The following is a 16963-nucleotide window of genomic DNA, read 5'->3' as shown; positions in this document are numbered from 1 at the left end:
CAAATACATACAGAAAGCCAGAAGACAACTGAACACTCGGGATCATTATGAAAGATTAGCCCAAAATACAACAAATGATATCATGAAAATCTTCGATGACAAACTTAAACATTGACATGATCGCAATCGGCTTGATGATGAAAGGTTATCTTAAGAAAAATCATCCAATACTACCAACAATATACTTCTTACCCAAAGTTCATAAAAATATAGGCAATCCACTGGGACGTTCGATTGTCAGCTCGTGTGATTCATTACTGGGAAATGCCTCAAGATTTGTAGATATCTTTTTATTTCCTAATGTTTCAAGCCTCCAATCTTATGTCAGAGATTCCATGGATTTTTTTAAATAGGATTAATGGCATTCCTTGGAAGAAGCAATACAATACATCATTGCTAAAGTTGGTGTTGTATCATTGTACATATCTATAAAACATGACGACACCTCAAAAGCCAGTAGATATTATTTAAGATTTAGAGCACTCAAATACGAAGCAGAATCCCATCATCTCAAGTAGCATTTCGGAATTTTCCATCAGGCTACTTGAGAGAATTGGAATTGTGCTTCGTATTTGATGGAAAGTTTTATATATTCAGAAACCAGGAACCTCCATGGGCACTTCATTTCCCCCAACATATGCAAATCTAACCATGGGACACTGGGAGGCTGAACCAGTTTGGACATATATCAATACATAACATTTGAAAAAAGTGATTTTAGGGCTACATTTTATTGACGACCTAGAGATATTTTTAAAATCACTAAATAATAATCCTCAAGATCTAAAGTTCACATATAAACACATATAATAAATACCAGCAAAATCGATTTCTTGGACGTTAGCCTGTTCAAAATGATAAATTCTGCGCCAAAGTTCACAGGAAGACAACTAGCCGTAGCAGCATCCTCTTTGTGCATAGTGCACATCAGAATGTTTTAAAATGGAGTGTACCATAGGGACAATTTTTAAGAATAAAAATAAATTGCTCAGAAGAGAGAGACTTTGGAAGTAAAGCAATTGAAATGTTTAAGAGTGTCAGAAGAAGGGAATACCCTGTCTCAGAACTAGAGCACGCGCTTGAGAGAACAAAAAAAAAGAGGTGCAGACAGGATCTATTGATCTCAAGAATGTAAAACATCTTCAAGAAGAGGCAACAATAGGATATATCATTGATTACAATAACTCAGAAAAAGAAATAAGAACATTGATCAAAAATAGTTGGAGCATTCTGGAAAAAGATGATGATTTAAAACCATATGTATCAAATCATCCAAACAATATGTACAGAAAAACGTCATCATCAGGTGACATTTTGGTTCGGAGCTTCATGACTAGTACAAGAAATATATCAAACTGTCTACCATCTACAAAACCTGGTTCCCACAAATTTCAAGGAAGCAGTGTACTACTTTTCGCTCAGTCACTCGTGCTCACTTAGTCTCAGAGAGATACACAGAATAAATGGGATAGACATTTTTCAATAAGCATTTATTGAACAGTATTATTGTAGTGTAAAATAGGTGTGCTGAAACAATCATTAGACAGTAACAGATATTAATGAAGCACTAGGAAAGTAAAAGGATGGTTGATTTCTAAAATGTTGCTATAACCATGAATACAGGCAAGTATATAAAATACATGCCAATAAAATGCATACTCCTACGATGCTCCCCTAACTAGATGTACCTAACTGTACCTAGCATGTATGTGGGTGTTAAGCCAAGAATCCCTGTAGGATAAAGTCAACCCCATTACCTGAAGTAAGAGACTGTGGGACCCCGTCTTGGTCTCGAGTTGGACACCCCACAATGGTCTCCCTGAGGGTTCTACCTTGCTGTGCCACTTGTCGGACTGAACTTTATACAGAGATATTATACAGGAGATAGTAGTCCTGCTGAGTTTCATGCATAATGTATGAGGCTTTTACCAGGGAAAATCTTGCGTTCTGTGTGCATTGTCCTATCTAGGTAAAAGGTCAGTCCCCAGGAGCCGTTATGTGCGTAATGTAGGGTAGAGTATAAATTAAAGGTTACGATGTTACCTATATGGAATATAACATAAGCATGTAAGGGATGAACATAGAAGTGATAGGAGTAGGATACGTTTTCATGAAATTCAACAGATACCATGAATCCCAGAAGTGGGGATCATGAGTTGAGCACCATCAGGATTCAAGCAAGCCGGGCCGAAGACGGCTGTAATGCCAGAAACCGGTCCCCGGAAGCTTGTTTCCTTCCCAGTGTAAGAATTGGCTTTTGTAGTTTGGTTTGCCCTGTTCCCATCATGCACTGGGACAGGAACAGACTAATTTGCATACAGCCAGGTTCTGAAACTGGGATGGTGCAATGAGCTAAAAAACGGTGTTGGATCTAGCCCTGATCTCTTTACTGGGTGAGAGTATTCTGCTTAATTCAGAGACTCTGTCCCTCACCACCCCTTGTTGTAAATAATCCTATATATTAGGAGCACAAACATGGGCATTAATCAAAGAGGTACACCAGAATAGAGTGGGGGACTACATATCAACCCGCACCCTTGTGGAAACCCACCTATACAGGCACCTGGCATTTGTCAGCCTACCACATCTCGCACCAGATCACTAGAGGGGTAATAACCATGTACAATTTGCTGTTTCTTACTTGAACTATATGATGTATAATGAGATGGATGCTCCATAATGTGTTTATATTGTCTGACTGCCTGTGTACACCTGGCATAATGTCTTACTTGCAAATGTACAATGATGTACCATGGAAAATAAGACTCTCAATAAAAAAAAGAAAATTCAACAAAAAAATAAATAAATGATGAATCAGCTATTGTTTGCAAATTTGCACATACTTGAGACTGATCGGCACTTTATTATGAATGTTTACACTTTTATAATATGTACTCTTAAAGAATGTAATTCGTGGCCAGTATTTTTCAAACAATAAAAGATTATTAGTGCAAAACTGTATAGGATTTGTGCAATATGTATATTTGAATGTTTACACTTTAGAATTTGTTTGCAATTAGCACAAATTGCACTTTAGTACAGACTATTCCATGACAAAATTATCATGTGTGGAAAACCAAGGAAAATATAAATAGGATTAGAATAGCGGTTAAAAAGTACTATTTTAAGTAAACAGAATAGACATAAGGATGTTTCAAGGTAAGATTTGTCGTTATTTGGTGGTTCTACAATAGTTAAGATTTTACTTGGATGTCACTGTCTGATAAGGAACAAGTTTAGATAACTTATTTCATAAAGGTTTATGAGGAGATCTCTTAGATGTTTATTCTCTTGATTGGGACATATCAACCAGAGAAAGGTGAAAGGCTTTCTCACAGGGCATCTCTTTTTTTTAGAAAATTACTAAGGATGGAAGAGTATGTTTGTATATATAAAGACTATAAAAGCATTATGGGTTGAAGGTAGGGAAATTGCATATCTGGACACAAAGGTATATATGTAGTGTTGTATGCACTTTAGAAGAAATTGGGGTACTTTACCAATGTATACAAAAATGAGTTAAGAAATGAGAATACATTTTAGGATATTATGATTTTTAAAGTACGCTGAAAATTCAAGTTGCATTTAGATTTAACAATAATATGAAGTGTTTATAACACAACCCTTTGGATGAGAAAGCAGCATAGTCTAAACATAAAATTAGGTCTAAACGCTTGAACACTGCCTCCTTTTACTCTCTTCCCCTTTCCGGGGTGGAGAACTTACTTATCAGTGTGCAAACTGACACAGGCACCTTCACCTTCCTCCTCCTATACCGACCTCCCTACCCTATGCCATCATTTTCCTCCATTTTGAGTGAACAATTGTCCACTCTGCTAACGCTGTATTCCAGTTTCGCCATTTTCGGTGATCTAAATTACTGGTTCAGCGATACTAATGCCGGCCCCCATGCTACAGAGCTCTTCGAGACTCTCAACAGTCTGAACCTCACTCAACAGGTCACCCGACCCACTCACACCAAGGGACATATACTGGACCAGATTTGGACTTGCAATCTGGCCCTGTCTCCACCAGACATACTCCCCTGTGTCTGGTCCGACCACTACCTAGTGGACACCACCATCACAGTCGCCGGTCAGATCTCCGCCCCCCTGATGGCCGGTGGCCTCTCACGGAAATGGAACACCTATGACTCCCAGGGTTTCCTCACTGCACTGTCCAGTACCCGACCAGCCTTCCATCCTGCTAGCGACATCGACGGATTAGAACACGACCTCGGCTCCTGGTTAGAATCGGCCAGTGACCTGTTTGCCCCCCTCGTCAAATTTCCCCGCACCAAGCACCGGAATTCCCATAGATGGTTTTCTGACGACCTTAGGGCTCAGAAATTAAAAACGCGTCAGCTGGAACGCACCTGGAGACGCGATTATTCCGACCTAGCCAGACAGTCCTACCTGGCCGCACGGAAAGATTACAAAGTAGCCATCAACCTAGCTAAAAGGGAACACTTTTCCAACAGGATCTCTTCAGCGGTCGACAAATCTAAGGAGGTGTTCAGAGTCCTGAACGAGTTAACCACAGATGACAGAACCCTCCCTGTCCAGACCCCCACTCAGGAGGCTCGCGACACCCTCAACTCTTTCTTCGCGGAAAAGATCGCAAACATTTAAAAGTCTATCCCTCCCCCTCCCCAGGCACATTTACTGGATACCACCTCTAACAACTCCCTGACCCTCACCTCCTTTCCCACATTAGACCCTACTTCCCTAGCGGAACTTGCCACCCGCGTGAAATCAGGCTCCCCGAACGATTGTTGTCCACCATCTGTTCTGCGGAGTATCTGCCTTAACCTGCCAGAGTGTATTCTACCTCTACTCAATAGGTCTCTTAGTAGTGGCATCCTTCCTTCTTCTTTCAAGCAGGCCATCTTAGTACCCCTCCTCGAAAAGCCCAGTGCCGACCCCGCAGAGCCATCGAATTATCGTCCCATTTCCCTTCTTCCCTACTTCTCTAAATTAATGGAGGCCCATGTCACCCGGTGCCTGTCCAACTTTATCGAATCTTCCTGTCATCTTGAGCCCAATCAGGCCAGCTTCAGACCCGCCCACTCTACAGAGGCCGTCATCCTTGCAGTTCTTGACACACTCAGGAGCAACGCAGACGCGGGTCTCTGCCAAGCCCTCGTACTTCTTGACTTGTCGGCCGCGTTCGACACGGTGTATCATAACATTCTTCTCCACCGTGTCGGGCAGGCTGGCATTCAAGGCGCTGCTCTTGAGTGGGTCAGGTCCTTCCTCACTGGAAGAACACAGGCGGTCCGCCTGGGCCCCTATACTGCCAAACAAATCCCCACGTCTTGCGGAGTCCCCCAAGGCACCTCCCTTTCCCCACTTTTATTTAATCTATATCTCCGGCCACTCATTCAATCCCTTCGGAAATGGGATGTCATCGTCTACAATTATGCCGACGATTTACAAATCATCCTCTCACTTAACTCACCACATGCCATCAACACATTCCACACTGCCATGAATCACATCCAACTTTGGATGAACCAGAACCAACTGAAGCTGAACCCCGGTAAAACTGAGCTCCTTCTCCCTGGACTCAGTCACGTCCACTGGGGCCCGCAGTTCTGGCCTGCGGAGCTCGGTCCTCCCCCCGTTCCTGCAAAAACAGTAAAGAGTTTGGGGATAATCATTGATGTCGAACTCTCCCTCAAAGCTCAAGTTGGAGCGGTAGTGTCATCCTGCATGTACCAACTTAGGAGGATTTGCAAAATCCGCCATCTTCTTCCCCCTGCGGCACTTACCCAAACCGTCATCTCACTTGTACTCTCCCGGTTGGATTTTTCCAACTCCATCTATCACGGTCTCCCACAATATCTGTCACATCGTCTCCAAGTTGTCCAGAACCAGGCGGCTCGCCTGATTCACGAAACTCCCAGATGCCAATCGGCAAAACCTCTGCTCCATAGCCTTCATTGGCTCCCAATAGACCTAAGGGCAGCTTTTAAGGTGGCATGTCTTACTTTCAAAGCCCTTCACTGTTCTGGCCCTGTGTTTCTCAAATCCCTTATCCGCCCCCACTGCCCAATACGTAACCTCCGCTCAGCCCACCGCCATCTGTTGGTCACTCCTAAGAATAAAACTAAGAAATTTGGCGGCCGCCGTTTCTCCTATTTAGCTCCTGTGCTTTGGAATCTCCTTCCTCTCTCAATTAAATCTTCTTCCTCCCTCCTGAATTTCAGAAAACTATTAAAAACTCACCTTTTCCCCTCCCTCAGCTAGAACTTGCTACTCACGCTTCCTCCTCACCCACCCATTCTGTCTACCAGCGCCAGGAAGCTTCGGCGTCAGTGCGCTCTACAAATTGCACCTAAGATAAGATAAGATAAACATAGTCTAAGGCAACATAACAAAGAATTGTTTTGGTTTATAATTCAAACAAATGTTTTTTTATTAATTGGGTGGTAGTAGGGGTTAGCCCCTTTAAAAGGACACTATGGATATACAACTATTTGGCCCTGTGGAAGGCTTTGTCTGAAACGCGTAGGCTAGCTAATGGACTGCACTATGTACTATGTTTGTTTGAAATCGTGAAAGAGATAAAATAAAAGGTATTCTTAGAAAATACCTGGGTTGTGCCATTTGTTACCTGGACCAGAAAGCATTTGAGTTGGAGAAAGAGCTGGTTAGGTGAGCAGAATTGTACGTACACAAACACGGACACACACACACATATTTATATATATATTCAGTCAAGTTCCCAGTGATTTCCACCAAAGCAAACCGAGCCCAGATCCGTAAGCATGGTTAATTAGATATTTATTTGCTTAATGGTAAAATCGCCTCGCCCAATTATACTCTCATTATTATTTTAAATATTAGTGTAACAAATATTACATGTTCATACTCCATACGAGTGATGTATCATTCACAATTCAGCCCCAGTGGGCTTTTTGCAATTCATCACAGATATCTTAAGCTCTTTACATTCATCCTTATCTTATGATGGTGTCTCCGTCTCCTACAATATAAAAAAGATATTTGATCAATGATCACTTGTCATTAGTTAAAATACAAACTTCATCAGGGGTACATGATTAATTTCGACAATACATTCTCATTCCATCACAATTCCACCCTCAACCTAAGTGGACTGATAATTCCTCAACTTTGTCCAATCCTAGAGGATGCATAGTTTCACATTTAATAATCATCCTCGAGGATGATACATCACTCATATGGAGTATGCACATGTAATGTTTGTTACACTAATATTTAAAATAATAATGAGAGTATAATCGTGCAGTTTTATATATATATATATTCACTGAAAAAACCATAGGTTATAGACCATATATAGTTAGGAATTAGCATTTAAAAAACCTTATTTTACTCACACAAAACCATTGAAATTCCATATATAGTTAGTTGCACTAACTATATATCGCGCACCCGCAATCCACTGCTGATGATGTCACATATTACATCATTCATGACATGGTCAGTGACATCACTGATGACATCACTGATGACATCACTGATGACATCATCCAGTGACTGTGTGTTTCTGTAAAGTTTAAATATGTTAGATATATTGAAGAATGAGTGGATGTATAAGTGTCTCGATGAAGGATTTAGTAGGTGCGTGACTGACTGTATGAGTGAGTGAATAAATGTGTCGTACTAAATGCATGGGTTAGTGACTAAACTGCCTGAATGTTTGCTTCAGTATGTCTGTTGTGATGTAAACTGCTGCATGTGTGGATCATTAGCTATACGAGAGGCTACATATGTTATTGATTGGTTGCCCAAGTATTTGTATGGGAGATTGAGTTTGTGTGGGGGTGGCTGGGAGGTGTGTGACTCTGTGCATAGATGTGTGAGCAGTTGATTCACTAGGTGTATGAGTTCAAGAGTGCATGTGGAAACAGCTACATGGGCGGTTGACTGTGTGCATGAGTGTATTGTTGAGTGAATGGATATGTCAATGCTACATGTCATAGTAAGTACATATGTAAAACACAGTACATGTGAGAGTTGGCATATATAAATAACTGTGCATGAGAGCCACTGAATGTGTGAGTGGCTGTATGGATCATTGTGAACTTGTATCAGGGATTGTATAAGAGAGTAAATATGTGTTAGTATATGTTTGAATAAGTAAGGTGTGTATAACTGTATAGTTGAGGAAATAGAGGTGTGATTGATTCTTTGCATGACTGACTAGGTGTGTGAGTAACTCCATGGATGAGTAACAGTGTGTGAGTGTCTGTATACACTGAGTGTATCTAAGGTTTTATTAGAGTCTGAAGAGGTTTATCGTATTAGCACAAGAATGATGTCAAATGAGATGTCATCAGTGATGTCATTTGAGATGTTATCAGTGATGTCATCAGTGATGTCACTGACCATGTCATGAATGATGTAATATGTGACATCATCAGCAGTGGATTGCGGGTGCGCGATATATAGTTAGTGCAACTAACTATATATGGAATTTCAATGGTTTTGTGTGAGTAAAATAAGGTTTTTTAAATGCTAATTCCTAACTATATATGGTCTATAACCTATGGTTTTTTCAGTGAATTTTCAAGGTTTTGTAAATGCTAATTCCTAACTATATATGGTCTATAACCTATGGTTTTTTCAGTGAATTTCAATGGTTTTTTAATAGCAAATATCATAAGCTGTCGAATGTCAAGTACGTGGTAAGTAAAAACATTTTCGTGTTTATGCACACTGATCTGCTTTGAATGCTGCCCCCACCCATCATTTCTATTAGGAGTACTCTCTCTTTGCAGATAGTGAAGGGTAGTTAACGCAGGCCTTTGCCCCCGTTGTAATCCGTCGTGCCTGCTTCTCTCTCCATTTGATTGATTGTTCTCTTTGGTTCATTCTCTATTTACAAACAAGCACAGAGTCGCAATACTCTGTTTAGTCTTTGCAGATAGCGAAAAATCGTGTAAAAAAACAAAAGGAATCGAGCAAAATCAGTAGGCCACTAATGGGATCTCTTTTTGACCTCGCTAAAATAGAAACATTAGGAACAACCTGTTGAAAATAGCAATGTGTATGTACATAAGCGGCGTTCATTTGTGTTCACAGTACCCCTTGTTGATTGTTTGAATCGAGCATTGAATTGTTCGAAGTTGGTTCTCTTAAGGATCTTCTCTGCCTGCAAACGAGGAAGAATAGGAATATTCTCTCTCCCTTTGCAGATAGTGAAGGGTAGGTAACGCAAGCCTTTAACACGTCGTACCTATTTCATTCCTCATTGATTGATTGACTGTCCGAACATTGACTGTTTGGGAATTAGTTCTTTTTGGAGGTATTCCCTGTTTGCAAATAAACGTAGGAAAATCTTTGCAAGTAGTGAAAGTGTAGGTAATGCGGACCTTTCTCCCCCGTTGTAATCTGTCATGCCTATCTACTCCCCACTGATTGATGCACCTGTTTCACCCGGACCATTTACTAGAGATAGGTCATCTGGCCCAACAAGAGAGCACCCCTAGTGAAAAGGACATATGCAATAATAACGAAGTGATCACTGTATCCTGTTAACAGAAACTTTAGCATGAAACAACCTGGAAAGAAAAGAATAGGAAAACGAAAATCAGTAGGCCACTGATGAACTTTTTATTAAATAACAAACAAAGAAACGATAACAATACGTAATGATAAAACCTATTATTGTCCTAGAAACAAGAAACGTTAGAAGTAAGCCCGTAATAAGAAACCTGAAAACATCGCCCCTCACTGCCCCAAAACGTGTCTGTCCCACCGCCTGCCATGGCCAAATAACGGCAAACTGGGAAAGATAGAAGTCAGCAGACATCCGCCCCATTCTAGAAACTTCCAAAGGGCAACAGGTTTTCGGCTACGCCCAGCCGGAAGCAACACATATAAGGCGGGTCCTGCTGCCACGCCTCGGCCAGGAGATCATCACGTAGGGTGTAGCAGGAGGAGAGGCCAAGGCCAGCGGGACCCGGCCAGGGGGATTGACAACGCTGGAGAGTTGCAGGGGGGGGAATGTCCGTGTCCTCGACCCTCCCCTCTCTCTCCCAGTCCGGCCGCGGTGGCCCTTGACAGTTGCAGGTAGTCCCGCCACATTCTCTACCGGTCCGGCCACCAACGGCCGGGGCCGATGGGATCCGGCTGCAGCCGATAAACCAAGGAACCCGTTCATGGGGCCAGAGCAAGGGGCGTCCGGCCGACATCCACCGGAAGCCCGGCCCGAAGGCGGACGGGACATTTCTTCTTTCTTCAATAATGGCTTTGACAACACTGGGGGGGATGTCTTGCACATGCCTCCGACCCCCCCCCCCTCGTCCACATCGCCTGGTCCGGCCATAACAAATCTCAAGCGAGACGCCGTGGGGTGCACTGGGAGGGAGAGACGGTGCGAACAGGCCTCTCCCGCCTCCCCAGTGGAGGCTTCCCACCTGCACCCTCAGCGCTCCAGGCGCCCGGAAAAGGGTTCTTCCACTGTGGCGATGCTGCAACGTCTCGCCCGGCAGGGTGGAGCCCGTCCGCTCATTTGACCCCGCGATCGCCAGTAGCTACCGAACTCTCAAAATGGCGATCGACCTGGCAAGAGCGGGCCCAGCATAAAGAAATGGCCCGGTCACTGGTTGACTCCACCACCGTAGTCCTCCACGACCTTGAAGATTCTAGAGGAGCCGCGGGAGTCTCCGACCCCCGCAGACACCCCCGATGGGGAATGACTGCCATGATCGCCCGTGGAGTGACGAAACTGTATCCGCGGGACGTCGGCGCTCCCATGCTGGCGCCAGCCTCACTTTGAATTACTAGAATCCTGCAAACCTCAGTTCCGGTGAAAGCACTCTGTGACCCGGTAGGAAAAATTGTTGCACCCCCTCCCCTTTTTGACTGATAGTTCAAACCACCGATCCTTTCCTTTGCCCTTTTACCAGAACTTTGGACTGCCTCCCCCTCTTTTACATTTTCTAGAGAAAACAAAACATTAACCACTACATTAGCATAGCAGTTGACACCAGAACTGTTTTCAAATTGAAAACCAACAACATCTTCAACAGAATCCTTTTTGTTTCTGCTGTGACCCTGCTACAGCACAGGCATTGTCCCCAGCAGTAATTCTGCAATGCCGGTAAGAATAGCTGTGGTGCCTACTGGACTCACTCACCCCCGCGGCGCCCCACGCCGTTATTTGCTGGGCGGCAACTTACTAGACATCACCTTCGTGCCATCTAGATTTCAGCGCGTTCTGCTGCCTTCGAACTATTCGCACAACAGACTGCTACTGACGACCCACCCCCAGGCAATATCTTCTGAATTTTCATAATTTGAAAGAACTAGTAACATGTCCTCATCAGGAATTTCCTCATGAAAAGTCTGCAATGATGATTCTTGTAACTCTATGGTCTCCAAACATTCGATAAATTCGCCATCAAGAGATTGATCAAAAAAATCATTCAAATCATCTCCTCCTTGTGAGAATATTTCGTTATAGGGTGCTGTCAATTTCAATAAATGTAGTGGATAATTCAAAAGAAATTGCCACTGTCTCTCCGTTGTTTAAATGTTTTTACTGTTTTTGTTTTGTTGTATATATTTATAAGTTATTAAAGTTTTATAATCCTACTACTTTGTTGGAGTGCTATATATTTTTAATGTGACACATAAATGTAAAAACTTTGATGTACAAAGAGTCATCCCTGGAATCTTCCGCTTCAGGCTCGGTCCCCTCCCCAATCACAATACAGGATGGTTTTCAGATAGTAGGAACACGTGTGGTGTGACGGATCTCATCGGGTGTGGGCCTTGATCTACTATAACTCCTTTGAAGAGAGGTGATTCTTTACAGCTGGGGCCATAAACTACATCTGCAGGGCTAGCTGATAGCCTGGACAATCGGACACAGAGGAAGAGGAGTGTCAGAGGGTGCGGTAGTGAATAGGGCGAAAGGGAGGTGTCGGGCGGGCACAGGGTGTGATTCTCAGGGAAGAGCAGCGCAGATGGGGAGAGGTTTATTGCCCATGCATAACACAGAGAGCGGGGGTGAGAGGTGCCTGGGGAAGATGCTTGCGAGGGTGAGCCATGCTACGAATCGACAGCGTGCAGAGAGTGGGTCTGGTCAAGGCATCTAAAATGGCTGCCGTGCACGACAAAAGTGTGGCATTTCAAAAAAGGCAAGATGGCGCAAACAATGTTTTTCAACACTTCCTCATTTCCTTCGAATCGAACGTTAACAGACGTTGGTGCATATTACCAAAGTTAAGCAATATTTATCGCTAACGATGCTTACCAACGAATTTTTTACCGCTAAGCAACGTCAGAAATTATCGAAGATAAACCTTGCTATTATCAAGGTTTATCGCAAATGCGATAAAAAACGACCGCAATGCATTAATATCGCTGAAAACTCAGTGATATTCATGCATTACCGAGCTAATGCTCTTAGCCATGTTATCCACCTCCCATTGGATAACATGGCTAAGAACTGCTCAGGGCAGGTGTTAGTTTTTGGAGATATTCGCGCTTAGCGTGAATATCTCCAAAAGTTGGTAATAGGAGATATATATCTTGCATGTTGTAATGCAAATTATTGTGGTATATGGAACTCATACCATAATCTCTCAGGAAAGCAGAAACTGATCCTTTTGGGACCGCCTGAGAAGGCCTAGGGGGTGAGGGGTACTCTACTTTGCCCCCTTTTCACGTTCCGAACTATTTTATTTTACTCTCTTCTGTAATTACACAAAATGGCAGCGATAAGATGCATCAGAGACAAACAGTGAGAGAAAGGAGGCCGGAGATGAAGAAGAGATGTCAAATACACATTGGAGATAATATAGTGGGAGAAGGGAAGTAAATATGAGTAAACTTACCATGTAACATAAAAATGTTGCACTCTATACTATAAGTCTCATTTTATACTACAATCACTTCGCTACAACCTCATAAATTAAAAATAAAAATGAATAATGTCTCAAACAATTTTTGACTTCTAAATATAAATTTATTCTTCTGAATTTTCTAAATTTGAAAGAACTAGTAAAATGTCCTCATCAGGAATTTCCTCTTCAATCATCTCATCTGGAATCTCCTCATTAAAAGTCTGCAATGATGATTCTTGTAACTCTATGGTCTCCAAACATTCGATAAATTCGCCATCAACAGATTGATCAAAAAAGTCATTCAAGTCATCTCCTCCTTGTGACAATATTTCATTATTGGTGCTGTCAATTTCAATCAATGTAGTGGAATCATTCAAGTCATCTCCTCCTTGTGACAATATTTCATTATTGCTGCTGTCAATTTCAATCAATGTAGTGGACAATTCAAAAGAAATTGCCACGGTCTCTTCATTGTGAGCCATTTTATTTTGAAATTGCTTGCTGTAAATTGCAGAAAAAAATAATCACTTTCATTTATCGTTTTTAGTAATACATAAAATAAAACTAACTTTATCAAGTATTTAGTATAACAGAAAGACTGCAAATAAATAACAGAAAACATTTTTCAAATTATCTTCAAGTGTACAACATAGTTCCCCTTACAAATTAAAAACTCACCTTTTTAAAAGTAGGAGAAGTGTTAGTACTGTGTAAATCAAACACCAGAAATTCACCACCAAAAATTCCTCACAAATGTACCTCAGACAGTAGTATCACAAAATGGCTGTGGTTTCCTCTCATTTGAGATATATACATAACCAATTAACTTTCATCACACACAAATACAAAACCAAAGTAACATTTTAATTGGTTCTAAATTTCAACACTTTCAAATGTGTTTTCCCCATGCAATTTTCCATAGGACATTTACATACGTCCACAGCCTGAATGGCTGAACGGAATTACACCAAACTTGGCAAAATGGTACATCAAACCTAAGAGGTCAGGAAGGATCTACTATGCCCCCTTATGGTCATTTGCCCCTTCGCTTTGGCCTCCTCTTGTCTCTCGATCCTACCGAGAGACAAGATGGCGGCCGCTACGGACTGTTTGGAATGTTTACAGACGCCGGAGAACCAATCAGCTTCGCAAAGCTCCGTAACGCGAAAAGTACGCGAAGCGGAGCGCTGTTACAGATATATATCTTTTTTTGAACGTTAATTTCTCAAAATCCACTGGAGCACATATATTGAGACCTAGCAAAGGCACATCGGGCTACCAGTCCCTAATATTTTGCCAAGTTTCGTGCAAATCCATTCAGCCGTTCGATTATTATTATTATTATTTTTTTTGCCCCGCGGGGCCCTTTTAAAACCTCCACATCAAACCTAGGGGGTCAGCGAGGATCTACTATGCCCCCTTATGGTCATTTGCCCTTCGCTTTGGCCTCCTCTTGTCTCTCGATCCTACCGAGAGACAAGATGGCGGCCGCTACGGACTGTTTGGAATGTTCACAGACGCCGGAGAACCAATCAGCTTCGCTTCACAAAGCTCCGTACCGCGAAAAGTCCGCGAACCGGAGCGCTGCCCGGTCCGCTGTTACAGATATATATCTTTTTTTGAACGTTAATTTCTCAAAATCCACTGAAGCACATATATTGAGACCTAGCAAAGGCACATCGGGCTACCAGTCCCTACAATTTTGCCAAGTTTCGTGCAAATCCATTCAGCCGTTCGGGCTAAAAGTGAGGCCAACCGCCCTATGGGAAACTCAATGTTAAAAACACGTTTTGGGACCCCCCTTTTTTCTCGGCCCCCCCGTGACGAAACCCCCCCAAATTTTCAGGGACTGCTCGGAAACAAAATGTTCCATTTTCCTGAAAATTTCAGCCAATTCCGTCCACAAACGCCAAAGTTATTAGACATAGAATTTTCAAAAATCCCATAGAGAAAAAATCCTAACTATATATACCTACTGGCGACCGCCAGTAGGTAATATATATATATATATATATATATATATATATATATATATATACATAGTTATAGTAAGTTTTGGGGGGTGCAATTTATAACTTTAAGTAATAACTATAACTTTAGGATTTCTAAAGTTTGTGTTGTTTTGGTTGGTTTTGTATACAAATACTTAATAAAGTTAGTTAGGAAAATTTTATTATTTGTATACAAAACCAACTACAACTTCACAATCCATAGAAATTCTAAAGGTATAGTTATTACTTAAAGTTATACTATGCATCCCTCGTAAAATGTATTATGACTCACGCAACTCAGTACACATACTGGAATAGAATGGAGTGTCGTAGAGAGCAGTGTCATCGAGCAGGGTGTCATAGAGTAGAGTGGAGTGAAGGAGATTGTCATAGAGTGTAGTACAGAGGAGTGACACAGTGGAATAGAATGTTGTAGAATGGAGTGTGTCGTAGAGTGTGGTAGAGTTGAGTTGTGTGGAGTAGTATGACATAGAGAACAGTGAAGTAAAGTGTCGTGGAGGGAGTTGCATAGAGGCACGTACAGTGGAGTACAGTGTCATAGAGTGGCAGTGGCATGGACTGGAATTGAGTGTCATAGAGTGGCATAGAGGGGAGAAGAGTGTTGTAGAGTGGAGTGACATAACGTTTTGTATCGTAGAGCATTGTGTTGTAGATTGTCATGGAAGAGAGTGGAGTGGCATGTCGTAGAGTGGCATGGAGTGTCGTAGAATGGAGTGGAGTCTCACACAGTGATGTTGGGTGTCAAGGAGTGAAGTTGCATATTGGAGAGTGGAGTAGAGTGGTGTGTTTCAGAGTGGCATAGAGTGGAGTGCCATATGATACAGTGGGGTGGCGTGTCAAAGAGTGGAATGGAGTGGCATAGAGTGGAGTAGCCTATCGCAGAGTGGAGTGGCCTGTCATAGAGCAGAGTGGAGTGGCATGTCAAAGAGTGTCTTTTGTCATATATAAAAAAATATTTCAATAGGTACGTGGTACTTTCTAGATACTTTGAGAAAGTACTGCAGTACATTGTAAACTTTAAAAAAATATATACATCAATAAAATTACTTTTCCCTAGTTCTACAATTTGCTAAACTTACTCAAATCAAAGTAATAAACTTTTTTTTCACATGAAAATACAGAACAAAGACAGTGTGGTCTAAACAAAATGGCTGCCTTTTCATTTTGCAAGGGCTTTCATTAAACAATAATATTGTGTTTCGTCATTACCATGTACTGTAATAGGCAGCGAAGGTACTGCAGTATACCGTGGCCCAACATATCTCTACGTTTTTGTCCCTTATTACTTAAAAACATCTGAGACAATTCAGATGAAATACTTAAAATGACTCTTTCCACATTATAATCTATCTTCCTGCCAAATTTCACGTAAAACCATTCCGCCATTTTGTCGCTTGATCTGTTTAAAAAATCTATGGAAAATGCTTTGGTGGAAAAACATGTTTTGGGACCTCCCATTTTGGTTTTTGCACCTCCTTAACAAAACTTTTCATCGTCGACCAATGTAGAAAAAAGAATAGTTCTGCAAAGTTTCGGGGAGATTCATCAACCGGTGAAAAAGTTACTACCAAGCAAAAATCTGAGGAATTCCTCTCTCTCAGATTCCTAAATATGACGACTGAGTGGCAGTAGTGACTTTGTAAAAATCATATATGTATATGTTTGTATACATATATATTTTATTTTCACGGAGTGGCTACTGCCACTTTGTTATATATAGGATTCCCAAAAAAAGGAATTCCTCAGATTGAGTTACTAGATATAAAAGACTGTGTGCACTAGGTACTAACCTATGTACATGTGATTTGTTTTCTTCAGTAGAAAGGATATCAGTAAAGTTAGGCACTACTCATTATTTTAAGCAAGTAGTGTTTCTGTTGATAAAAGTTGCATAAAGTGTACACTGTTCTTAGTAGATACTTTTTATGTATTTCTTATGAGAATTTCACTGTCTGCAAACAGTGTGGTACAGAGTAAACTCTCTCCATAGAGTAAACAATGTTTACAGTACCCACTTTTCTACTCCTAACAACGTCATTACTCAATGTAGGTTCAGTGACTGTGACGTATCTGATACAGATAAAAGGTGTGTGTGTGTATATAT

The sequence above is a fragment of the Lissotriton helveticus genome, chromosome 5_1, assembly GCF_964261635.1.
Source record: "Lissotriton helveticus chromosome 5_1, aLisHel1.1, whole genome shotgun sequence".
In the NCBI taxonomy this organism is placed as follows: Eukaryota; Metazoa; Chordata; class Amphibia; order Caudata; family Salamandridae; genus Lissotriton; species Lissotriton helveticus.
Note: the sequence above shows the minus strand (reverse complement) of the source record.